The sequence below is a fragment of the Triturus cristatus genome, chromosome 10 (assembly GCF_964204655.1).
Source record: "Triturus cristatus chromosome 10, aTriCri1.1, whole genome shotgun sequence".
Taxonomy (NCBI): Eukaryota; Metazoa; Chordata; class Amphibia; order Caudata; family Salamandridae; genus Triturus; species Triturus cristatus.
In genome coordinates this window covers 767487127-767513803 of record NC_140593.1, presented here as the reverse complement: position 1 = coordinate 767513803, position 26677 = coordinate 767487127, and the positions used below count along the sequence as shown (strand labels likewise).

General features: G+C 43.5%; 1 protein-coding gene and 1 long non-coding RNA gene across 2 annotated transcripts in view; both read right to left on the bottom strand.

Annotated features, from left to right (window-relative positions):
• Positions 1–26677, bottom strand: part of LOC146789978 (tektin-5-like) — an 881871-nt gene that overhangs the window by 220214 nt on the left and 634980 nt on the right. The gene's annotated exons all lie outside the window — the stretch shown is intronic.
• Positions 579–8303, bottom strand: LOC146789980 (uncharacterized). Its single transcript, XR_014969510.1, has 5 exons — positions 8234–8303; positions 7607–7704; positions 7387–7509; positions 7208–7281; positions 579–6656 (listed from the first exon to the last, which is right to left on the bottom strand). It is a non-coding gene; the product is annotated as an uncharacterized LOC146789980 (long non-coding RNA).

Sequence of the window (26677 nt, the reverse complement as noted above, 5' to 3'; positions counted from 1 at the left end):
AAAAGCTCATAGGGATGCGATGCATCGGCACTCACTACAAAGATAATAGACATCCCATCGTCATAGCGACTTCAGCCATAAGGACACAGAGAAGAAAAACAATCTATATAAACAGTAGCACAAAAAGGGTATAAGATAAAATGAAACCTTTTTAATTGTCAAGCTTGAGAGAACCTATATATTATAACGATTTAGGTAGGTTTACACCGTCACTCCCGTCAACCGGAAACAAGAGTGAGGGTATTGTGGACTAATATAAGCACTACTAAGGCGTCTCAATCATAAGACCAAAACTTTAGGTGCGCCATGTTGCAGGGATTCTGCTCATGCACAGAACTATGCGCAGGAAACCAGGACCTCAGTGAATTGTGGTGTACCAAAAAACTCACCTCAGTACCCAGAACCCCTATCTGACTAACATCAGTGTCTCATTCGTTCTCCGTATCATTTCGAAGCTACCAATGATTAGACAACCCAGAACAAGCGACTTAGAGTACTCTCAGGAATGGTGGGAATCAGAAACACCTTTTCATTATTATTCTCATATCAGTCCACAACAAGAGTAATCAGAGACACGGTAGAGTTTAAAATGTTTATTTTTAACTCCTTGCTCTGAGGTGCAGTACCAACATAAGCAGACAAATGATTAAAAACAAAACCATCAGCATTGTTACAATACCATAGAAAATGAAGGGAGAAATCATATTACAAATGATAGTGGAAAACAACCACCCTCCCTTCGCTAGTAAACTAGTTTTATGAAACTAATAGAAGGTCTCTAGGCTTGAATGGGGAACCCCATACCGTAAATATCAGCTTAGGTGAATCACATCACAGGATCAGCTCTGCTCTCTGTGTCTGGAAAGGTTTTCTCCAAGTGTTTTAATCATGCATGCAAATGCAATATTAAAGGCACCCGAGTTTCAGATATTTGCAGCTGTGTGCGTGTTGTGTCTAGAGCGTGGGCCGCTCAACCTGAATTCAACAGCATACATTGTTATTTGATCTTGATGGCTTCTGCACACAGTGTTCAGACTAAGGTCGCGGTGTACGCCTAGGGCTGTGAACAACAGACTGTTCTCATGTGAAGAAAAAGCAAGCAAGCAGTTTTTCTTGTAATAACAGCTACCTGCAGTGTTGTGTGCAAAAGCAGCAAAGTGGCAAGATGGCGTTTTACATCTAAAGCGCTTATGCTAACACAGCAATGTGTGCACATAGAACCCCGTCCTCACTACACTACTAGGAGCCCAAAGATCTTCTTGCAAAGAAGCCTACAAGCCATTGAAACTGCAAGTTGGACGCGGTACCCAGGGGTTCGGTTATTGCAACCCCGACGAGGGATGCTGGCCTTAAACTCAGTGAGAGGGTAGAGCAGGCATCGGGAGCTGTGGAAAAACACCGCCTGTGTAGCAGAGCCCATGGAGCCCGGAGGAGCTCAGGATCTGCAGACCGGTCGACTTAGTTGAGGTGCCTGCGAATGCAGAGGAGTGACTCCTTCACTCCAAGGGAGATTATTTTGGTTGTCTTTGATGCTTCATAGGACTTGGAGGTTCCTGTATGATGCACAGGCACAGACAATGCAGCAGACTGGAAGGGAGATGAAGTCAGGCCCAACCGAAGTCCAGTTAAGTCCTGAGTGCCCAGACAGTAGAAGTGCAGTGGTGTCTGATCTGAATCTTATCCCATGACGAATCTAGGGACCTAAACCCAGATAAGCCCTGAAGTGCCCTAGAGAAAGGGTTGAGAAGATTCAGGGGACCCACCCAGGGGAGGGTCTGGACAGGGGGAGGTTACTCAAGTGTCCTTTGTCCGGTTTCACTCGAGAGCGGAAGCCAACGTATCCCAGAACTGGTTTGAACTGGACTATGCACAGGGACAACAAATGTGCCCCTCATGCAGACTTTCCAGAGCTGGCAAGCGCACCCACCTGGTCCCAATACACTAAATTCTGTCTGGGAGGTGGACACGCCCCCCTGTGACAGGATGCCTATTGTTCCACCTTCCTTTGCTCGAGCTTGGCTCAGCAGCAGGAGGGCAGAAATGTGTCTCTGGTTGGCAGCAACCAATTTGTGCTTTTTGGACTAGAAGGTTGCACCGGGAACACTGCGAGCCTAACGGAGGGCTCTTCCAGTGCTTGGAATCATACCTCCCATACCATTTACGGTGTGGGGATATGATTCCAACATGTTTGATACCAAACATGATAGGATTCGTTCACCACTGGCACTTGACAGATATATGGAGAGCACTGAACCCCAATGTGCGGGTATACTCTTTTTACTCAACACCACATGATCTCCATGTCCGCACTGTCGGCTTTGTGGGTTCAGCAACCTTATTCCCCAGCTGCCATCATATAGATTACATGGGGTGGACAAACTCGAATCATAACTCCTAACTTCTCGAGCTGGCATGGGAGGGCACAGGGCAGGCTACACGTATATGGCGCCTCTAGCCATTAGCACTTGAGGATCCACCCTTTCAGGCATCCCTGGGCAAGGCCATCCACACTTTCTTTGAAGAAAACATGGGCTCCATCACTGACAAGGGAGTGGAATGGGACACATTCAAGACAGTGATCAGAGGACAATATCTGGGTCTCAGCTGGAGCATTCACAAACAATTGGACGGGGACACAACGCGCCTGGAAGGGTCACTCCTTCAGCTGTACTCTGACGCGGTGGAGGATTCAGAGTGCAGGCAGCAGTTGAATGAGGTGCGGCAGGAGCACTGGAAGGACTGCGCTGCCTCAACTAAGCTGGACACTCCACCCATACACATGCTGTAGGGGACCAAGCAGGACGTCTACTGGTGTGGCTGATCCGCCAGGAGCAAATGTGGTGGACGATTCTTTCCTTGCACTCGATATCGGGCCAGCTGCTGAGCACTCAGCAGTAGACACCAGTAACTGGTCAGGCATTATACGGCACTACACCAGTCCATTGTCAGGGTGGAGCCTACAGCACTGGAGTCCGTCTTCTCTACTCTCTACTTGCCCACTATTACGCCATTGCAACGGGCAGAACTTGCAGAACCGATTATGCTTTTCGAGGTCCAAACAGCAATTGGGGCATTGGCCACGGGGAAGGCGTCTGGGCCGGATGGCCTACCGGCCAAGTACTACAAAGCATACACTACAACGCTAGCCCCTCGCGGCCTTTTATGAAGCGTTACTTGAGGCACCTGTCCTTCCAGCCTATCTCTGCGAGTCGCTGCTCATCTCGCTACCCAAACAGGCCAGAGATCCCGAGTGGCTGGGCTCGTATCGCCCACTGGCACTCCTGAACACCAGCTATAAAATTCTAGCCAAGATACTAGCCGATTGCCTGGCTCCCCTGGTTTCCTGCCTGTGCTTGATCTAGAGAAGGCATTCGACACGTTGGAATGGTACTTTCTATTCTTCACCCTCTCCCAATATGGGCTGGAAACACATTTTCTCTGCTTTGTCCTGCTTTTGTATACCCTCCACACCATCAAAGTGAGGACGGGACCACTTGTGTCTGATTCTGTGGCCACTGGCCATGGTACCAGGCAGGGCTGCTCTCTGTCACTGCTACTATTCTCACTGGCTATAGAGCTGCTGGCCCTCCGGAACAGCAGAGCGGAATGAGGGATACCCTTGGCTGACGGGATGCATATGATTTCCCTTTACGCTGACGACCTGCTTCTCTACGTCAGGGAAGTGAGGGACCCTTGCAATAATATAGCGAGGACGCTCGCTACCTTTGCGTCCCAATCTGGCCTTCAGGTAACTAGGGCGAAGTCTGACTGCACCGGGCCCCACTTTGATTGTTAATGGCATGGGTGTACAGTGGCAACCATCTGTTTTTAGATACCTAGGGGTCAGGATTTACCATTAGCCTGATGAGCTGCTGGAGGGGAATCTCGTGCGAGGGACTTCTGTCATGAAATTGCAAATGCTTTTCTGGTGGAGTCTGCCCCTAGCAGTCATGGGTCGCATAGTCCTACTCAAATTGGTGGTGCTACCCCGACTCTTGTACTTCTTCTCTAATCTGCCAATATATATTCAAACCCCCTTCTTTTTCTAAAGCACCATGCAGGAGATTATTTGGCATAGCTCACGGTGTTGAGTTGTACTATCCAAGCTGTACCTGCCAGCTGGTCAGGGGCGGCTCGCAATGGCCAATATGGAGCACTACTACTTGGCTGCGTAACTGCAGTGGGTGGCCAAATGGGCCAGCGGGCTGAATCTAGAAGATACTGCCACGCATTCGCCGCCGTGGGCGCACTTGTCACTACTCAGGCTATTTCACCCCTGTAGGCGAGACCCAAACACCCACCCAGCTGATGCTGGGGGTGGCCCATTTGTGCTTTCTTCGGGACCTACGTCTTCCGGGCATTACAGTCCCCTATGCGCCTGCGTTGCCCCTCCAAGGCACACCAAGGGTCCAACGGACCACCACCAGGACGGAACTCTCCGCCTGGAATGCGGCTGGATTGCAGACACTGGGAGACCAACTTGATGTTTTGGTGGACAAGGATGGCCTGCTGTGAGTTCAGTTCCTCCTCCAGTTCCTCCTCCATACCTCACGGATCCCAGCACTACAGGCGATGTGGGGAGACATATCACAGGAACCAACCGTTAACTGGTGCCCTTTGATGTTTTGGTGGACAAGGATGGCCTGCTGCGAGTTCAGTTCCTCCTCCAGTTCCTCCTCCATACCTCACGGATCCCAGCACTACGGGCTATGTGGGGAGACATATCACAGGAACCAACCGTACACCTTATTATACAGTACATACACATGATGGGTACAGAGAGGCACCTCACAAATTGGTTTGCTGACTCGTTGCATACATACACGGTGTGCCCGCTAAACCCCCTCAGGCTCCACTGGGACGCGGACCTCCTCCGATCGTGCACAGACTGCAAATAGGATTCAATATTGGCGGGGTCCATGCTCATCCCCCAGGAACACCAGGTTCCGGCTCATACAATATTATATAATACATAATACATAGGGCATACCTGACACTGGCCAAAATCAATAGGTACTTCGGTCGCAACGATGCCTGCTGTCCTAGATGCCAACAGGTTGACACAAATCTGCTCCACATGCTGTGGAGCTGTTTAGTGTTGGGCACTTACTGGTGGTCTGTGGTCACCCACCTGGCCGACTGTATTCAGCGGGCGGTGGACTGCACTTGGGAGGTGCACATACTGGGCCTCTACCGCCGGCCCAAGAGACACAAGGTGACGCTTAGATTTATCGACTTGGAGTTTATCACGGCCAAGCGTCTGATCACTAGTGTAGGAAACAGCCAGAGTCCCCACCTGTAGCGGCGTGGCACCGCTAGCTGACTAATTGGGAACAGGCAGAAAGTGTTACCTTATGTCATGAAGACACCCTGGGACTTTGTAAGCTGCCGGTGGCAACTTCATGGGGCACAATCCTCCTGGAGCTCCATGGCACCTGGCAAACAGACGATGAACCCAACACAGATCACGGGCTAGGAGGTGGCACCTATGGAGACCCGCGGTGAAGCGTAGCGGAGGTATTACGGGGACCTGGTGGGCGGTCAGATTGACATCCGCCCGCACGCCCCCTACATGTGGCCGAGCAATACATCACTCGTCGGGGTAGGCAGATGCTGCCATCAAACACATTATGGGTGGGGCGAAAGCCTGGGGAGAGACAGAGACCTGGGTTATGCGAGATTATTAGTTCATACCTCAGCCCCATCTTTCCCCCCTGTTAGAAATGGGATTTCTGGCTGGCTAAGGCGTGCGCCAAAGCCAAGCAGAAACTACATTATGCACAGTTATCACATTAGGCGCCAAACGCATTGTACGCCAACTTCATCAACATAACCACATTACGCAATTCTCTGACAAGTCTAAACACATTAGACCCTGACCTCCTAAGTATAACTATATTAGGGAATAACTCTCACTAGCATAAACCATTATATGCGAACCAACCTCATAATCATAATACACATTTAGAGGTATCAACACAGGTGCGTAAATCATTCTACATACATTACATTTCCTAGCACCCAAGAATCACAGTAGGGCCTGGCGCCCTAGACTTTGAAAAATGACGGGGCCCCTGGAAAAAGGATACAACCTACCAAGAGGAAAAACTGCGTTGGGAAAGAGGGGAGAACAGCAACGATAAATTTGATAACTATGCAGGAAGGAGCAAGAATTAAATCGATGTTGCAGGTTTTACAATACTGTAAAAACTTTCACTTTGAACATAATACTTATAACATCAACATGAATTATATAAATTTTGTTTATTTAATTTTGTTTTAATATTTTTCTGATAAAATATCAACGTTTCTTGTATCAAAAATAGAAGAGACATATAGATATACATATGTACATTCAGCATTGTAATAGATAGACAAATTTACTAGTGATACAATTCAGAACCACATGTACACATAGCCTTAAGTCAGCAGTGATTCTAGACAATGATGAATGAATGAGATAGTACAATTTTCTGTATCATTCTTATCCCAACATCTCATTGCTTGATTCGATGTAGGCTCAAATCTGTATATGCCAAGAAAAAGTGTGAAGAGAACAACCACAAATAATCAATGGCGTGTAATAGCAGAACATATAATGGAAAGACCAACGCGTTTCGGCAGTGCCTTCATCAGGATTCCATCACAGTTTTTAACTAAACACAAGAAAAAAGAGAATGTAATAATGAAAAAAAGGTATGTGTACATATATACATGTGTGAAAAAACCTGGATATCAATTTGCTCCTTCATGCAATTATGCAATAATGGTGTTAAACTTAACACCATGTTAAAAACTACACAAGTAGCCAGCGCGGGATTACTAAAACCCAGCCCCCGGGAAAAGGATGGAAGAGTCAAAAAAATATATGAAAATGAACAACGTGAATAATGTAAAGACATGATTAGAATCTTCTGTGTTGTAACATTCTACAGAGGAAGGGGAAGGGGAAGGAATAATGAATTGCCTTCATAGTCTATATGTCCCTGGTCCAAATATATTGGATCCATATGTGATGTATGGCTCGCCAACAAAAGATAAAGAGAATCAACGTATAGCAGATCCATATTATAAGGGATTGTATCTAGTTTGCTAACAAAACGATATACCGAAAGCCCAGTTTAATATTGGTGGCAATGCTTGGCGCTATATTATATCTGCCCTACCTATGGTAGTCATAAGGAGTTATAATAGGTTCAAAAAATACCTTGGTAAGGGGAGCCACTAACGTTGGATAGAGAGGCAGTGATGATTACCAATTCTTCGTTCAAATTTTGTGACCTGCACAATCAAATACGTGAAACTCAGTTATGCAATGTTTCAAAAGAGTGATTACAGTACTCCTATAATTGTACAAGCATGCAACCATGCTTCAATCGAGCTTACCCTAATGATGCAATCACAGTTCTCCTGATGGGTTTCTGGATATGTTAAAATTTTCACTCCATAGTGAACCGTCCCCTTATATTTTAGAGAGACGTGATGAAGCTTCTGTCCAAATGCCAATCTCTATAACAGGAGAAGTTTGTTTTTAGAAAAGATCTCCTAGGGACACCATTATTACTAACCCCAAGTGTTCCTAATCATTTGCAAGGTTAATACTGACCTTAGGTACCTAGATGTTCATGCGTTATAGGCTATACAATAATGCCTTAAATATTATGCGGTGGATTCTGGTGTGTGCAACCCATGTTTAGTTTTCCACTGTTGAAAGAGGTAAAAGAGAGAGAAACCCGAATTAATGAATTTGAAGCTATGAGTTAAAACTGCCCTAATTTAATGAACAGAAGATTCCTAATAGAATACTATAGTTGATTAATGTGTCGGGCAACAATTCCTGATCTAATATAGTTCAAATGGGGTGGCTCTTTATAAGCTTTCACTAATATGGATTCCCTTTTCATACGGGGATGTATGTCCTGCGTAATACTATCTTAGCTGCAGAGTCTTGGCAAAAATACAAATCAAATAATACATGCCGATTTAGCATTTTTATATTGTTAACCGCCGGCAGTTACGGAGATAATGCGAAGGTCACTGGATAACATATCGACACAACAGTCAACTGTTTGCTATTGTTAAAAAGAAAACTACATGAAAGCTGAACAGAAAACGGCTAAATAAAACGGTATTTTTGCCAACTTCTGTCTTCACATTAGTGATGACAAATAAAACTATACTGCTCGAATAGTGAACTTCCGAGGTTGGAATAGCTAACATGAGAGGCTCTTACCTCTGGGTAGATAATGGTGTCGGACGCCAAGTAGGGGTATCCTGAAGTGACGGTTGCAAGAGAGGGTTATATGTAATTAGTCCCACCCACCTCAATCGCGTTTCAAAATCTCTCCGTGTTTGGATAAATGACGCTCGGGTGCGTAAGCGCCATCTTAGAAAGGGTAAATAGTACTGTATGAACCCGATACAGGTCACAACCTGTTGCAACAGTGCTGTAAAATATATACCCCCGATCTAGGCGAACAAGTCCAGCCCTCGAATGAATCTACGCCGCTAATTGCCATATCGGTCAAATTAATACGTGTACTTTTATGATGGCTGCTATCGATGTACTAGCTTGCAGGAGGAACTTTATCAAGAAATCTTTTGTGCCCCTATAAGCAGGAATTCGCTGGAGTTTCCTTGGATTAATCTGGGTGACCAATACATGCACTCCAATCAAATTACCATTTTCGTCTAAAAAGGCGCCATCTTGGATAGGCTCTTATGGATATGATCCTATAAGTTCCAATAGGAAAAAGGAAAATCGATTGCATGATGGCGATTACATCAGTTGAAAATTGTTCAATATGGTAGTAAAAGTATATGTTCCAAGGCTGACTGTGCTGGAGTTCCTGATTAATGAAACCAATATGCATGGGGCCCCCACTAGGGTATACAGGATACAATGAACCGTGATCTTTGTCTCTTAATAAAGAGATAATGTATCATTTCAACATAGGGACTGTGGGTCTGACTAAACGTTTCTTGCATGTCAGAGATGTTAGATACTGTAGACCCCATGTATAATGCCTACATAAGGTGACTGTTGCCTAAACAAGACAAAAACTGGAGACAGGGGGCCTTGAATATTCCTGATATAGACAATGTGTACCGGGGCTAACTTTTGATTCCACAAGATAAAACTGGTAACAGAGGGCCTGGGGTATTCCTATTTTAAACAATGAATAACAGGGGTGGTTGGGAGAGGCCATAATGAGATGGCACGCATGCATCTAAAACGTGTCCATAAGGTGACTATGCCCTACTTACAACATGAAGTAGATTTGAAAGAGCAGCAGTATTGACCCAATTCTCGCTGTAGGTTATGCTTAGTTATGTGGAACCAGAGTAATTTTCACTTATTGTATTTGATGGCTTGATCCCAAGGTATTTCTAAATTCAATCCCCTAGTCGATGTACCCAGAATAAAGATCCAATAGACTTCCCTGACTTTTCTAGTTTTTTCTGTAGTCGTGCCAGGTCTGGGGAGAATTTTTTCAAGAATGTACCATTGCATTTCATCAGGAGTGTGGTTGCTATCTAGATAGTGTTTTACCAATGGGGCTGTCATTTTCTGTGTTCTGATGGCAGATCTATGCTCTGTAAGTCTGGTACTCATTTGTCTTCCCGTTTCTCCCACATATCCTAATTGACATGGGCATATGATTAAATAAATGACATCCGATGTCTTACAGTTGTTAAGTCTAGTTGAAGAAATGACTTGTCCATTGAAATGCAGGGTGGGTGACTGTAGGGCTGTATCACAAGATTTACAGGTAGTACATTTATAAGTGCCTACTACTGGTTTGGAGCCGTCAATAGTTTTCTGTTGCTGACCGGCAATTTTGCCCATTCGTGAATGCACCACATGATCTTTCAAATTTTTGTTGCGCCTGTATGCAAAAAGTGGTTTCGGAATTACATTAGAATTGTTAGATCTATCAATGTTCAAGATTGACCAACTGGAGCAAACTGCTTGTCGTACACGTGCATTCAGCATTGAGTGTCTGGTTACAAAGATTAGTTGGGGATCTTCTTCTTTTTTAGTTTTGGTTAATAGATGTTGGCGGTCGTAGAACCGCGCTCTTTTGTATGCATCTCTTACTATCTTTCTTGGATAGCCTCTCACCAAAAACTTATTCTTCATGTCCTGTGCTTTATTGTCATAGTCTTGGATGTTGGTACAGTTACGTCTGACGCGCAAAAACTCTCCAAACGGAATGCTGTTTTTCTGTGTGGTGGGGTGATAACTGTCATAGTGGAGTAATGTGTTTCTGGCTGTGGCTTTTACAAATAGGTTAACAATTAGGGCTCCAGCCTCATGTTGGATTAACACATCTAGGTATTCCACTTGCTCAGTGCTAATGGTATGTGTGAACCGAATATTTGAATCACATAAGTTGATCCATTCCAAGAACTGAGACAGGTCCTCATGGGAACCACTCCAGATGAAAAAGACATCATCTATGAACCTCGACCAATGGGTCACAGATTCATAAAAGGGAGATATCTCATTGAAAATGAACTGTTGTTCAAACAGAGACATGTATATATTAGCCACCGTTGGTGCACAAGACGCCCCCATACTGACGCCTTGTTTTTGTTTATAGATGTTGTTGTTAAATTCGAAAATGTTATCTGTGAGGACAATTTTGAGACACTCTAGAAACAAATACCTTGGGGCATTTGATGTTGAAAGTATGTAGAAACCACTGAACAGCACATATGGCCCCGTCAATGGGTATGTTGCTGTAAAGTGCTTCTATATCCATGGTTACCAAGTATTGGTTGTTTGGATTAAAAGTCACGTGTTCCACAAGGTTTATGATATGTCGAGTATCCTGTACATATGCCTGGCGCCCTATAAATCGAACAATCCCCCCCTGGCCAACTGGCCATCTCAGAAAGTGGGCTTAAATGCCCGGTGTCCCCAAAGTCAAGGCGCACTGCAAAAGCCGGGAAAGTCAAGGGTGCGCAATCTGCGCAGACCTAAACGTTGCAGCTGCCCACTACTTGCTGGGCAGCTGTGAATATTAAATGAGGGCCTAAACGGTGCAGCTGGCACTAATGGCTGCGCAGCTGTAAATACTCAAATGCGGCATGGGCTTTCAGTAGCCCTTAAAACCAATGTACCAAACGTTGGAGCAACCTAGGCTCTAAGAAGGATGGGGGCAAACGTGGGAAAGAACGCGGACTCCTCTGGCCCTTTAAAGTAAATATGCCCCCAGCGTTAGAGCGCACTGGCGCCCAAAAACATATCATGTCCACTGTGAGACCCCCACTGGGCCCTCAAAACAAATATACCATCGGTGGAGCAGCCCGCAGCGGCTCTGTAGGAAAAAAAAGTGATGTGTCAGGTCGGAGCCACACGGGGCTCTGAAGATTATGGGCGAAACCTGGGAGCCACGCAGGCTCTGAAAAACAACTATGCCCCCGTTGGGGTGGCCCGCTGTCAGACGGGGCCGCCCAAGAACCCTAAACACGGTGCCTTCACTGGCACGTAAATCCAGATATGCTCCCTTCGTTGGAGCGGGAGAGAAATGCGGCCCGGTCCCCCCCATTCCCTCACTCACCGGCTCTGGGGGGTAAAGGCAGCAGACTCCGCTTCAGCCGGGCCCCCTCTTCACCCGGTCCCTCTTCTGGGACCGGGGCTCTTGTCGGCACCATACGGCTCGCTTTTCCCCCGGGGCTCCCGAGGCTCCCAGCCGCCCCAGGGAGCCCCGCGGGGACGCAAGGCATCTTCTGATACCGGACTCCTCTCCTCGACTCTTCGGCGTAGGCGGGCTGCACGGGGCAGGCTCTCCCCGCGCGAGTGCTTCCTCTTCACCCAGTCCCTCTTCCTGGGACCGGGACTTCATGCGCCGGCCGCGAGACTCTGTTCTCTTCGACTTGGGGCCGAGCTTCCTTGCAAACGCGGAAGTCCCGCCCCACGTCAGGCGCTGCATTCGCCTGACTTCCGGTTTCCCCGGCGTTCTCCTTCTTGGCGGCTCGGTGCCGTGGCGGTGATTCTCTGACATGCGGGGTGGGTTCCCACATTAAGGAAGGACACAAAGCGGCTATGTGGGGTGGGCACCCACTATTTAAAGTCAAATAGCGGGGTGGGCACCCGCGGAAGCTACAATCACCGAGCGGGGTAGGCTCCTGCCGAACAAGGCACACAGCAGGGGAATCCCTACGCTGGGGATTCCCTTGAAGACAATCGCAGCCCAGCGCTGCAAGTGGAGGACAGAAGCGCTCCTCCTTAGGACAATTAAAGCACTTTGCTGCCAGGGAAATAAAGCGCTCCCAGGGCGCTAGGACAGTATCAGCCTTGGCAAAGTAAAAGGAAAATCAAAAAGGGGGGGGGGTCCAAGAAGTCCTGGGCATCAAAGGTGGAGCAAAGCAGCTCCCAACAAAGGAAAGTCCTCCAGGCATCCAGGGGCAGGGCAGGGCCTAGGGAGGCAAACCTTCCCCTGGGCCCCAGCAGCAGCACGCCCCTGGTAGTTTCAAGTCCAAAAACAAGAACATTTTCATGGGGTCACAGCCCCTTCTTTTATATTACATGTTCCTTTGCAGGGCCGGACTGGCTACCGGGCGTTTTAGCATGCTGCCGAGCTAGGGGCTGATTTCGTTGATGGGGACCTGCGTGTGCTAAACGAAATTCGTTTTGCTTTGTTTATTTCAAAGCACACACAGGTCTCCATCAACGAAATTAGCCCCCACCGCAGTGACATCAGCCCCCAGCTCGGCAGCATGCCAAAACGCCCGGTAGCCAGTCCGGCCCTGTTCCTTTGTCTCAACTGTAGGGCACGGGGAGAACCAGATACAACTGGTTCAGGAGCACTTTGTTTTGCTCAGCTCCCCTCTCTATTCACAGGACAGGCCAGGGACATCAGACGCACCACAGGAGGTGGAGCCAGCATTGTGAAGGGAAAGCCCAGCCCCATTCAGGTCCCAGGTGCAACTCCTCCCTCCCATCTACATGCAGATCTCTCCATTCACCACCGGGCAGACTCACCCTGGCTCCTGGAATTCCCCAGCCCTCCCAGCTCCTGTCAATCCCAAGCCAGACAGGCAATTCACATCACACAGCACACAGACATGCCAACTTCTAAAAGTGGCACTTCTCCACCAGTCACAATAAATCTGCGCACAACATTGCGCAGCATTTATTCTCACGAGTTCGCACATATCAAACTCGCCCCTGCACTCCTCTCACATCAGGAACTACCATGGACACACATATCCCCCATGCATTCCTATGGGAGGGCAGGCCAGTCTCACAAAATGTCACACAGAGCGCACGCACTTTACACTGGGACACAGTGCTAAAATGCCTAGAGGCCTAAAACTACTAACAGTACATAGGGAAAAAGGCCAGGATAACTGCAAAAAGTTTAGGGGTGAACCTGCCAAAAGGGCCAGGTCCAACACCCCCCTTTCCCCAACCTTCCTCTCCCAACCCCAACATGCCTTACACAGACATGTGAGCCACTGACATCGGATGTAGCAACTGCCTCTACATACCACATGTCACCCTATAACATGGGCTTCAATAGTGCATGCCAGGGTAGATGTTTGTAATGTACAATGTTGCTTTATCACTGATATGCTGTACCATCTGAGACTCGCAGTTTACTTATGACTGATGTAAGTGCATGCAGGTCACTTATTACTAAACCGGAAAATGAATAAAGAAATTTAAGCAAAAAATACAATAAAGTAGGAGGATACTGCTTCACAATCTTTCCCATTCAAATTGATACCTGTTACATTTTGCCATTTACTTTGCAGTATTCAAAATATTAATTTAAAATCATTTTGATAATTCTGCCACTGGCCTACCCTTCTAGAGGTGCTAGGTCCCTGACTGTTTTGCTTCAAGTGTCAACTTGTATAAACAAATGTTTGCTTAATATTATGGATTTGTAAAAAGTGGTATTTGTTCACTATCTTAGTTGGTGGAAGTCCAGTCTTAACGAATTCCAAAGAATCTATTTCATCATTGAGAAACCAATCCTCTAATTTTCTGAGGTCTGCTTTATCCCATCTCTGTAATCTATATGGGGGATTTAGGGGCATAGGACTTTTAAGTGAGGTTGCCACATGGTAACCATGAATTGTCAAAGATCACCAAGTTGCTGTGGTTTTCTTTTTGTTGTAAAAGGTTGATATGGTCCAATTTTAATAATTTGGGAATAAAAGGTAATAAAAGCAGCAGGCTGGGATAAGGGAAATATTCCCCTTTCATCCTTTCTACAAAGTAGTTATCAAATAGCTTTAAGCTGCCTCTGTTATAGAATCTAAAAAACATTATTATTAAAGCTGCAAGGTAATATTTCTTCCAATCTGGAAGTGCCATACAACTTTCTTCCTGAGGAAGGTTTAATTTTCACAAGCTTAACCATGGTCAATGTTTACGCCGTATGAAATTATTGATTTCAGAGTCAATTTTATAAACAAATTGGCTTGATAAGCAGCAAGGGACAGCATTAAAAAGAAAATGAAGCAGGGTAGTGTATGCATCTTAACCATACCAATTCTGTCTACATTCGATATTTGTAGGCTTTCTCATCGATCTAGAATGGATTTTATCTTCTGAATGAGGGGGATGAAATCGAATTTATATAATAATTCCTAGTTTTTGGTGAATTCGATCCGTGAGTACATTATATTTTTGTTTACCTTAGTTTAATGGCAAATATTGAAAAACAGATTCAACAATCGGTTTAACAGTACCATTTCGGTTTCACTGGTGTTTAGCTTATAGCTTGCAAGGGCAGTGTAAGATGCTATTATATCAAACAGCTTTTTAATTACTTTGATATCGGGCTGGAGACACAATACCAGGTCATCAGCGTACAATTTCAAATTAGGGTCATCAGGTATTGCTGCTTTAATTCCCCTGCTGTCTCCAAGTGAATATGCTAAAGGGTCGATAAAAAACGCAGCTAGAGAAGGTAAGAGCGGAGAGCCGTGCCTGGTACCCCTAGTTATTTTTCCTGGCTCTGTGACTCTTCATTCAGAACTATCAAAGAAGAGGACCCCTCATATATGCTGACAGTTGACCCCACAAGCTGGGCAGGAAAACACATTGTTTTCAGTACTTTAAACAGGAACCTCCAGCCCACCAAGTAAAATGCCTTTTTAGGATCTAAAAAGAAAAGTGTTGGTAGAGACTTGCTACTTTTGAAGTAGTCAATAGTTTTTTTCAAAAAGTGTGTGTTGGTATATAACTAACGAACAGAAATGAAGCCATTTTGATCTCTACTGATCAGTTTCAGGATTACCACCACCAATCTTTATGTAATAATTGTCATTAAAATTTTATAATCTGCATTTACCAGCTAAATTGATCAGTAGGTCTTTATGTCTTCTAAATCTTTATCCTCCTTAGGGAAGCATATCAGGATTCCTTTTTTAAATGAGCACGGTATAATGAGCCTTTTAATATCTGAATTAATAATTTAGTTAAGGGTACCTTTAACTATATGAATAAGTACAGATACCATTCTTTTAGAAACCCCTCTTTCCCGTCAGTCTAACATTTGGTAAGATGTTTTGCTAAGTTTACTAATTCCTCTTGCCCTATCAAACGTATTAAATCAAGTCCTGAACTAGCCGTAAGTGAGGGGATTTGGATTTTGGCAAGGAAGCTTGCTATAGCAACCTCTGTGGGTTTAATTCTTTTTTTTTGTCCTCATATTCAGCCCATTTGAAGCCACCCAGGCATTGGAGCGAGAAGAAAAGAGTGACACCGCCTCAGTGCACTGGATTTGTAAACTTTATCAACAGACAAGCTTACCGGTGTATCTCCTTCTCAAACACTAGCCAGCGGCGACATACACTAGGGACCCAATTGCTAGGCCCGGAAGGCAGTAGCAAGGCAGGAAGGGCAATGAAATCATTGGACAGGGGGGAAAAAAAAAAAAAAAAAAAAAAAAAAAAACCCCGTCACCACTTCATAAGTTTCCAAAATTCCTGCTTCTTCTTACTTCCTGGTCTTATAAGGTCCATCTTGGATATCCTTAAGAGAGAAGTCTGCCAGTCTAAAAATTCCGGAGGCTTGGGATCTTTCCATTTAATACAAATCTCTCTTCTTGCTATTAAGATGGCATAAAATAGCAGATGCTTGGGTGAACCAGTCAAATTGGGTATTAATCCAAAGAAAATCAGAGAAAAGTCAAGGGTAATAGGTATCCCCAAAGAGGTAGACAGAGCCTTACCCACTTGGTACCAAAAGCTCGATAGGAGAGGGCAAGTCAGGAACATGTGAGCATCAGACGCCGTTTCTTCACCGCATCTAGCACAGCACACAGGAAGATCTTTTGCAAATTTAGTTAGCCTCTGTGGTGAAAAATAGGCTCTATGAATCGTGAAGATATGATTCCTTCTTAACCAGGCAGGCTTTACAATATCCCATAGAGTCTTACACGAATTAAGCCACAACAGCTCAAGATCAACCTGTGGAATGCAGCTATTCCACAATGAAGTTGGGAGTTTAAAGTCACCATCGATCTCTTCAAGAATAGTGCGATACCAAAAACCAACCTCTTTTCTAAATGGAGATTTCTGTGTAGCCTGTGTCTCCAACTGTGTAACCCTACCTAGAGTGTAATTGCTTCTAATAGCATAATTTGTGGTGGCCCAGCTAGAAAGCTGGAGAAATTTGAATCTGGAGATAGAAAAGCCAGTATTTTCTCGGAGGGCCTCCCAAGGGATCAGTGAGCCCTCCACGAAAAGTTCACCCCACCTCGCTATACCGGCTACCCTTAGTGGTAAGGACAAACTATCCTTTAGGAACTCAGGTGTCCCAGGCGAGTCCCAGATTGGGGCTAGGTTAGAAAAATTCTTTTTTATAGATATTATGAAAATGCCCAAGGAACATTGCTTCAATTTTTTTACTGTCTACTGCCTTTGTTCCAGTTTGGGAGGCCTGAATTTATGTGATTGTATAGTGAGTTCTATGAACTATAGTTTGCCATGTGATCAACTTCTCATTGAATTCTGTCTCTTTTTACAGCTGTCGACCAAAGGTACATGGATAAAGAATTATTTCTCCATTAGATAGTTCAGACATATCAGCTGCCAGAAACCCCTCCGGCATTTAGAAATTTCCAAAGTCATATCAGGCAATAACTGAAAACAAAATACTTCACATATTTTCTGTTGATTGCTGTGGAGGGAATTCGCTTCTGAATGCTAAACTGGATAAAGTTCACAAGTATTGTCCTTGTGTGCTTGCTGTTTGTATACTCCATGAATGAAACTCGGTGACCTCACATTATTGTGAGGTCCTCTTTGGATTCTGGTAGAATTTGAGTTATGATTAAGTCTTCTATTAAGTCTGCTACTATTGAGGCAAATTCCTTTCTTTCTAGGATTCCAACATACCTTAGATCAAATATCTTCTATCTGTTCCCCCAATCCTTGAATTGCCCCTTAACAAAGCCCTACTCTTTTATGGAAGTGGATGTCTGTCTCTGTAGAATACGTTGGCCTAAGACCCTTAGTTGGAACTCTTCTGATTGAACTGAGTAAGGATCGATCTCTTCTATTTCAAGCATTTTATTACTTAGAGAAAAAACTAAATTGGCAGTCAGCCACATTTCAACGGCACCATTGGTTATGTTATCTGGTAATAAGTTATGAGTGTACTTGAGTTTCTGCTTGGCCACTGGGTAATGCTCCCTTAATGAGATTGGGTCTTTTCTTAACTGAATAGTCTCTTCCATTACCATAGCTTGTGCATGGTTAGGTAAGCTTACTCACTCTTCTGGGGCATCTGGGAATTGGTCTGATTTATTGATAATAGAATTTTCACTAACCCCCTTGGACTGTACTTACCTCCTAGATTTTTTATATACTTGTACTGTTTGTCCTTTACTGAAGAATTCTGGGTATATCTTGCTTCTATCACCACCTGTGGTAAATAATTCTGGGTTTCACAGGCAGGGTTGCCAAGTGGACTAAAACATTTATTTCCGCCCTCTCTGTATATTGTAGTTGTCTGCTGAGCTATTGCCTACTTCTTTGCCCACCTCAAGTTTGTTTGAAGCAGTCAGAGAGGCTATTAGTCCTGGCACCTTGAATTTGACTTAGATAGCTGTAAGACAAAGGTTTTATTATTTTGAGCTGCCCCCCCACCACCCAGTGGTGTTTATCTTCATATGCTGCCCTGAAGAAAATATTTGAAACGTGATTGATTTTAGTTTCACGGTTTCGTAGAACTAATTGCACTATAACTGATCTCTAGCATTCTCACCTTTGTGTATCCGAGGTCTATCTCACACCTGAATAACTGAGATCTTGATTTCACTTCTCCCAGCCTACGATCCCCTTCCAAACTCATCTCATTGTCAGCCCCTAGCAATGCATTATCTGTTACCATGGCAAACTGTCACATAGATCTCTAAGTGATTTAGAAAGGACTTTAATCACACAACTATTACAACTCAGAACTTCAGCACATGGGACTTATAACACTGCAAACACTGCCTCTATTATGTAAATGTCATTCAGCTTTGAACAGTGTAATGAATATCAAGAATAAAAACAAAAATTGATTCTTTTCACATAAAATCTTTCTAGTGTACACCACCCTACAACTGAACATATTGCAGTTTTTACACTGTACATTTATCTTAGAACATACCCAAACACTACTTTATGTACTAAATTATTTAACATGCGGCAAGAAACAATCACGGCACTTGCTGAGTTCGGAACACTTCAGTATACACACACTGATTTTTGTATGTGAGTAGCTACCATTGGTGTAGTGCAGTAAGACCTTAACAAAGCCTACTGGCCAAGGCATCTATTCATGTTACCTGGAGATTTTACATAGGATTTGTCATAGTATATAATTACAAAATCCATTACATTCAAGTGAAGGGAGCTCTTGTTGAAGGGATAATATGGGTACCAACCAAGCAGATGACTCATTCTATGTTAAAAATGTACAAATTCCAATCAGTGGGTGTGAAGGTTATGAGTTAATGAGTCACAGAACACGGCAGCTACATAAACAGTCTTGCCACTGCCCAACATAAGGCTCATTGCTTTGACAATAATCATGACTGAATCCTCACTGAATCCTCACTGGTATCACTAATAACAAGACACAGGACATTAAGATGTTACCAGAGGCATGACTGATGCCATCACAATATGCTAAATATACCTCTGTTTTCCTTATTGTAATACTTGTCTATTCAGTAATTAATTTCTCCTGCTGTGCAGACCTTTTCTACTGAGCTTGCTACTCTAGCCTATTGGGTTGCATTGGCATGTCTAAAGCTTAATGGATAAGCAAGTCATCAGATGTGGGTAAAGGGTTGATCAAATGAAGGCAATCCAGTACGCAACATTGTATCTTAGTGAGTGTCAAGAGGTGAGGTGAAAACATTAGAAAGACTGGCTGAGGAGGAACTTTGAGAGCACATATAAAGCAAGAGTATAAAGAAACACAAGAGTTCTACAAATATGTACACAATTCAATAGATGCTGGCTGTGGAAAGCACATAGGTGAGAAGAGTGTCAGAAAACATATGGAAAGAACTATGAAGCAGAGCATATAAATATCTAGTGAGTGTGTGTGTGTCAGACTTTGAAAAATCATAAAAATGTTACTAGGCCTGCAGATCGAGTAACTTCAACAATCTACTCAACCTAACTGAAGTATGTGATCATTGGTAAAGATTTTATTTTACATAGTTGCCTTTTTCTTCATTCTCCCATGAGTACACCTTCAAATATGTGAGCTCGGCATTTCTGCTGTACAAAACAAACTTTTTTTTGATTAAATAGACTACACGTTTGCTCCATGTGTAATGAAAATCCACCCCACATATAGCATACACATGATCCCTAACTTGTCTCCCAGTTTACTAATAGCATTGCCATTAGGGTAGGTGCAGGAGTGTTTCTCAGTTCATATTTAAACACTCACTCTTAATAAATATAATAACTAAGGCATGATGTGGTAGCGCACTGTCACTTACAGACAGTACATTTTCAAGAAATGGCCAAAAACCTTCCCACTACCATGCAGACTTACTGATAAAACTATTTAGTATATTAACAATCATCTGTGAAAATTGGGTTTCAGAAAACATATTTATCCTTGCACTTCACCAAATAAAGCGTTCTGATGTGTTTTTCATCCTATTAAAACATTTTGTTCATCACATAGAAGTACAGAAAATGGGCTTTCACAACTAAAGAAATATATTTTGAAATGTCTGTACAGTTGACTTAATAGCTATTTAAATGTGTATCAGGAAAAACCTGATACCCTACAGCCTTTCATTTCACACCTCCTACAGAAGGATAGACAGTTAACTTTACAAAATCCTGGCACTCAGCAGTCAGAGAAGGAAAAGTCATTGTAAACGGACTTCTGACCACTCTGAACACAGAGTAAATATGACAAGATAAAAACAAGGGGGCATATTTACAAGGGTATTGCGCCAATGGAACATCACTTTTTGCAATGCTCCGGAGGCGCTGTGCCCTGCTCCATGTTTACAAGACGGCACTATGCCCCTTTGCGTGGCTTAATGTCACCTTGTAAATAGGGTCCTCCTCAACACAGTTTTCTGCGGCAAAGAGGCGTGCAATGAGTGTTGCTGTGGGCGTTCAACTCACCAGACCGAGCGAGTAGGTCCTAAGCAAGCAGGTTCTAAATATAGCTCGACCTGATAAAATCTGACTCGCCATAGCGAGTGGGCGGGTAGATTTTTTGAGGCCTGGTGTGGGTGTGTATGTGTGTGCAGAATACATGGATGCCAGCAATGTGCCTGGAAAGAAATATGTGCTACAGGGAAGTGTGAAGATATAAATCCTACATTTAGTGTAGTGGTCACAGGGCTGTCAAATGAGAATTAGTATGACACATATGTAGCAGGATTGTGGAGACCAGAAACTGGTACCAACAGTGGATGCCTTGTGAAGAAACAGATCTGTGTTATGAAAATGTGTAGTTATCATGATCAGTTAATTGGAAATGTTATCCTTTGTGATGTCATGATTGATGTAAAGGTAGACACCGTACATTATTTTTAATGGTTTAGAATATTCTTGTCAGTGGCGATTAAAAGGGGGGTCTTTCATGAATCACTTGTTATGACACTCACGTATTATAGTCTGCTCTTTATTCAACATGCTAATTGATGGGAGATTATATTATCTACTCGTATTTGCACAGATATACAATGGTTTTATGATTCCTTTATGCTTTTCTGAATCATATACTGTCTGGATAATGTATTTTATTGAATAATAAAGAAGATTTCACAACTAGAATTAATGAGAAAATTATAGCATGAGGCTCCTTGGTGGTCCCACATAGGCATTCAATATTACTTGACCTCATAAGATCTTAGGACATAGTCAGGTTGTAATGAGATATAGCATACAGCACAGTATTCTGAGGTATATTAAATGGTGATCTCTATTAAAAGAACATTATATATTTAAATCATACATGTGTGAATATTTGGGGTTTTATTGAATTATTCTTTTTTTGACTACCCACAATACGCTTTATTTAGAATGTTTGAACTTTGTTTTACTGCACCAACAAAGTGAATCCTTTTTAGAGCTACTGTCTACCGTTTTGTGATGCTCACTGAGATTTGCCCTGCAACTAAAAAGCCTTGCAATAAAAGTGATGTCTCTTGAAACCAGAACTAGGAAACTACTCTCTTAAGACCAAAATCAACCACTTTCCCAATGCTGCATCTTTTAAGACCGCATACAAGATGAGTCGGGCAACACAATAGGATCATTGAAAGTTGTCTAGCAAGAGATATTCCTTTCACAAGTCATATCACACAATATCAGTTTATTTATCTGACAGGTACGCCCCATCTCAGAGGCAAGTTGGATGTATCTCTGAATACAGAAGCCTAAAGTCAAAATATACATTGAACAACGTGACTAATATAAAGGCAAAATTACAAGAATTAACAACATAGCATCCAAGGTGCCATCCATGGGTACAATGTGCTCAGCGAAGTCCCACCTTCCAACAATGCGCTCTGTATCGCCCCAACCCTTAGTAAGCAGTCAATGAGTGATACTCATGAATGGTCACCAGCCAGCTGTATGGGACCTGAGGAAGCTATCAGTCCCTTTGGTAGGGATGAAGTACAAGTGGAAGATACGTGTGTTGCCAATGCCCATCTAACAAAGTCTCAGGCGGTACACAGTGATAGTGTCTTCAAAGCCATGGAGGCTTTCAGTTGGGAAGACAGCACCCCACATGCATGCAGTCCAGTTTGGATTTCACAAAGAACCTCAAGAAGATCTTCATCTGAAAATAATAGACACAGACCTTTTGGGAGTGATCTAGAGAGTGGCTGAACAATGGTGGGGTCCACATGCTTCTTGATAGTAGGGGTAACCTTAGCCTATTAAATTATCTCTTTGGACAAAGTACAGAGAGACACAACAGGCATATACCTTTGCTAGTAGAAATCCTCTGATAAGAATTAGCCTACGGTGAAACTGTATAGAGAACCAGGAAGTGTCCATCAAATCTACAGTAACAAGAATTTGCAGATAAACTGCATCAAAGGGCAGTCTGAATTTGAAAAATATTTCAATATTCAGTTTTTTCACATTAAAAATACCAGTCTCATAAGGTCACATACAACAAAACATTTTGTGTGTAAATTTTAAAGATCAAAAGTAATCAGCGAAATTTGCCCATCTAGTCTGGTTCACACTGTTTAAAGTTTTACCTGTCCAGGATTCATACCCACTTATTTCTCATTTTAACCTCTTTGTTTCGACATCTAGAGGTGCCGAGCTCTGTTAACCACTCCTCAGTAGCTCAATAGTCTTTATAAAATTTCTATCCCTGTCATATCCAGAGCACCCTTGCTATAGCAGGCCTGTCCTTACAAGGAGTCAATAAACTAGGCTGTCACTGGGAGGTGTGAAATATTGATAACAGTCATATTCCCTTTCTTTAGAGCGACCTGTGCCATAGGACTGATTCCCCAAAGACATATCATCGAGTGGCATCTTACATTTGTGTGGCCTGCAGGATCACCTGAAAATTGATATAATAATTTAAAAATGTTATGAAGACTTACCGGCTGGTTAGTTTTTAACTTTATTACAACTATGAATATCAGGAATTTTAATTCATACTATTTATTTTTTCCTCTTTAACCTTTTTAGTCTATTTACTTTATGACTTTAGTTTAAATAATTGAGTTTATCATAGTAGTAAGATGTGGAAGAGCTGCTAGAGGCTAACTGCTTCTTCAAAGAACCTGCAAACGGGGCTTTCGTTAAGGATGCTTTTCACTGGGAAGACTTTTCAAACTACCATGTCTTTAGGACTTGAATCAGGTCAGTGGGTTTCACAGGCAAACGGAATGCTTCTGTTGTTGTGGAATGCCTCTTTGATTTCTAAGGGTGCAGTAAGGGGGAGGATCAGGTTTGAAACAAAGTTGTTTTCAGGGAAAGATACCTTATGTTATATGCCTCAAAGCAAATATAAGGCCATAATTAGGTCATAAGTTTTTCAGAACATGTTTTGTGGGATAACGTGTCTCCTTTGTACTGCTAAGTCCTACTGTCGGATTTGATTTCTGAAGGCATGGGCTGCTGGAGTTTGAAGAAGAAAACTGTGACCACTGGGAAAGGATTTCCAGTTAAGTGATGTACTATTTGAAACAATAAGGACATGGTTCCAGTGAATGAACTCTCCAACAACTTTTGTCCAAGAGAACTGGGTCTTTAACGATCTGTTGTGAAGGTTTCTTGTAATATTTTTTAAAATGTTGAATCGGGAACTATCTTTCCATAAATTCTGCCCATTAATATATTATTTACACTAAGAACTGAGGAAATATGGGCTCTCATGTGAACCCTGATTTACTGATTTACTGATTGTTGGATTCGATGATAACAGTCTTTTGCTACTTATAGTGATGTTGTGTTACTACATTTAAAATCTGTGATGTAGTTACACAGCACAGCTGCATGAAAAACGAAGACTATGAGCACTAAAAGAAAGCTGATTCTAACTTAGCACCATTACATTTGGAAACATACCCAGATTTACACAAGTTCATGCAATTCCACTCTTTAAAGCTAAATGCCGGTATCGGTAGCGCATTTATCAATTTTGGTGTTATCCCAAATTTAATGAACAGGTCACAGTGAAGGCCCAGGGATTTTTAGCAAAATTGCTGACCTTCTCTAATGGAAGCATTGGGCCAGATGTGCGACGCCCCCAATTTGCAACTCAGACACTGTTAGCGATTCCTAATGGGGTCGCTAATTGCATGCCTCATGAATATTAATCACGCTGTCGCAATTTGCGACCCCATTAGGTATGGCGGGCATTCCCACTGATGGTGGCCTGCTGGGGTCAGCAGACCACCTTGTCTGGGACTGCTTTTAAAAAAAACAGTCCTTTTTTTTCAAATGCAGCCAGTACTTTTCAGTTTCATTTTTTTAAGGGCAGGCAGTGGTCCCGGGGAAAAATATTTTCTCACATACTCACAAAGGGGAAGGGGTCCCCTGGGGACCCCTTCCCGTTTGCAATTGTTTTAGCATCTACTTGAAGTAGGTGGTAAACTGCAAGTGTTTTGCGGCGGCAAAACAATTGTACATGGCATGGTGACTCGCTATTAGGAAGGGACACCCGTTCCTACTAGCAGGAGTCGCAAATGCTATTTTGCAAGTCAGTGACTCGCAAAATAGCATTTGTGCATGCCATTACCCTTTTCTGCGGTCGCAAATAGGAGGATCTCCCTTTTGCGGCTGCAAAAAAGGGTCATACATCTGGCCCTTTGTCTTTAATACACGTGGACGAAATCATGCCTAGTCCGGCCACAAAACTGAGCAGACAACTAACTGCCTCTTCTCCATTTCAGTCAAAACTGATTTTGTTTAATTTACCTTTCTGAATGAACATTTGCTGTAAAAATCGAGACTTCCTGCTTTGAACAAACAGCAGCTTTGCATCAATATTTATTTTGCACTGAGGCTTTACCGTTTTGTGTGTTGAACAGCAGGAAACCATTAACTTGATGCGACCTTTTATTCTCTTGCCAAAGCCTTGATAGTCTTCGAACATCGACCAAAAACGTGGCCTGTGAACTATTGTGTTCCAGTCATTAGGTCTCGCGAGCCAAAGGCTCGAAGAGACATTTTATATGTGGGATTTTCAAAGTGCTACCCACAGTTTTGGCTGGCCTAAACCTTGAGTGCACGATCACATGCACGTGCACAGCTGCTCCCACTCCCCCCTCCCTCCTCCCTTCTCTATAGCTTTGGCTCCTTTGAGCACTTCAAAGGGTCCGCTCCCCCGCCCCCAAGCGCTCGCGCCCACGCTCCGCCGGGCTTGTCTTGTTTTGTGTGTTGTAGGGTAAACACAGACAAATGTAATTCATTCAAGCAAGATGCTAGCAACGGGGATACAATGACCATCTTTTATTCATTTCATATTACCTAGAGTGATTTTTGTTGGGCACACACCTCCATAAGGAATATACCTTCAAGCACAATGCTGTCAGTCAAGTACCTGATGGCACTGTGTGTTACTAACAAAAAAAAACGCTTTGTGGCCACGTGAAGCCGAACATCATGAGATATAGGGTTCAGTAATGCTGACACTACGGCAAAACCAGCTTCAAATAAACGCAAATGACGGGACTTTTATTATAGCCGAGTAATTAACTGACGTTTCAACAAAACTGGAATATATTGACCCCTGAACTGAATTTATTTTAATTTTTCTTCCCTCGGTACAACCCTACGACTTCTTTTATCACCCGCTCAGAGATAGTAAACTGTGTGCGCATATCACAGTTCAATGCGCTCCATGGGAAGCATTCATACAATCGTTTATTACCTCTCTTTGTTTACCATTTTGAAAGGAAACTTGGCTAAGTGCGCGCAGTTTAATCATATCAAAGACAGATTTAACACCCTACGCATTGATTTCCGAGTGTTGTGGCGCTGGCTAATGAGTACAGATGGAAATACTTGTGGTTTTCGCCAGAATTGTGTCTTTCACGGAGCACACACGCCTCGTTTAGCAGCTCTGAGTTAAACACTGCACGTATCTCAGACTTCAGGGAGCGCAAGGAGCTCGCTTTGAAATAAGGTAAAGCAGGGGGGCTTAATTTGAGCCGGTGGTTGTCGGTGGGGGCCACCAACACTTATGTTTCCTGGGTGTGGCCTAACGACCAGGAGCTGCTGATCTTGGAGCCGGGGATTCAAGTTCGAGTCACAGCATCGGCTCGATATCCTGTGATTTTGAGCAAATCACTTACTCTCCGGCGCCTACCAAAAAAAAAAAAAAAAACATTAATGTGTCTTTCTGTAATGTAACTGCTGTTCGTGTACAGCACTTCAATACCTTCAGGTCAACTTCGCTGTTTTTTTATGTGACTAGCCATGAGACCCGACCCACTTAAAGGCCAGGCTACAATTCATGCACCTACCAGCCGTCCTTTATCAGAGAAGACTCTTACAGACAGAGCGCCGAAGTATTTGAGCAGCTCTTCCTTGTCCTCGTACGTTAGTTCTGCAGTGATCTGCTGTCTGTGAAGATGCGTTTGCAAGCTTTAGAAAGCCATTCTTCCACAGGGGAGCCCCCTTTCAGGCCGTTTCAGTAGATGAAAGAAGCCATATTAGACACCTCAGTTGTCACCCCACGACTTTA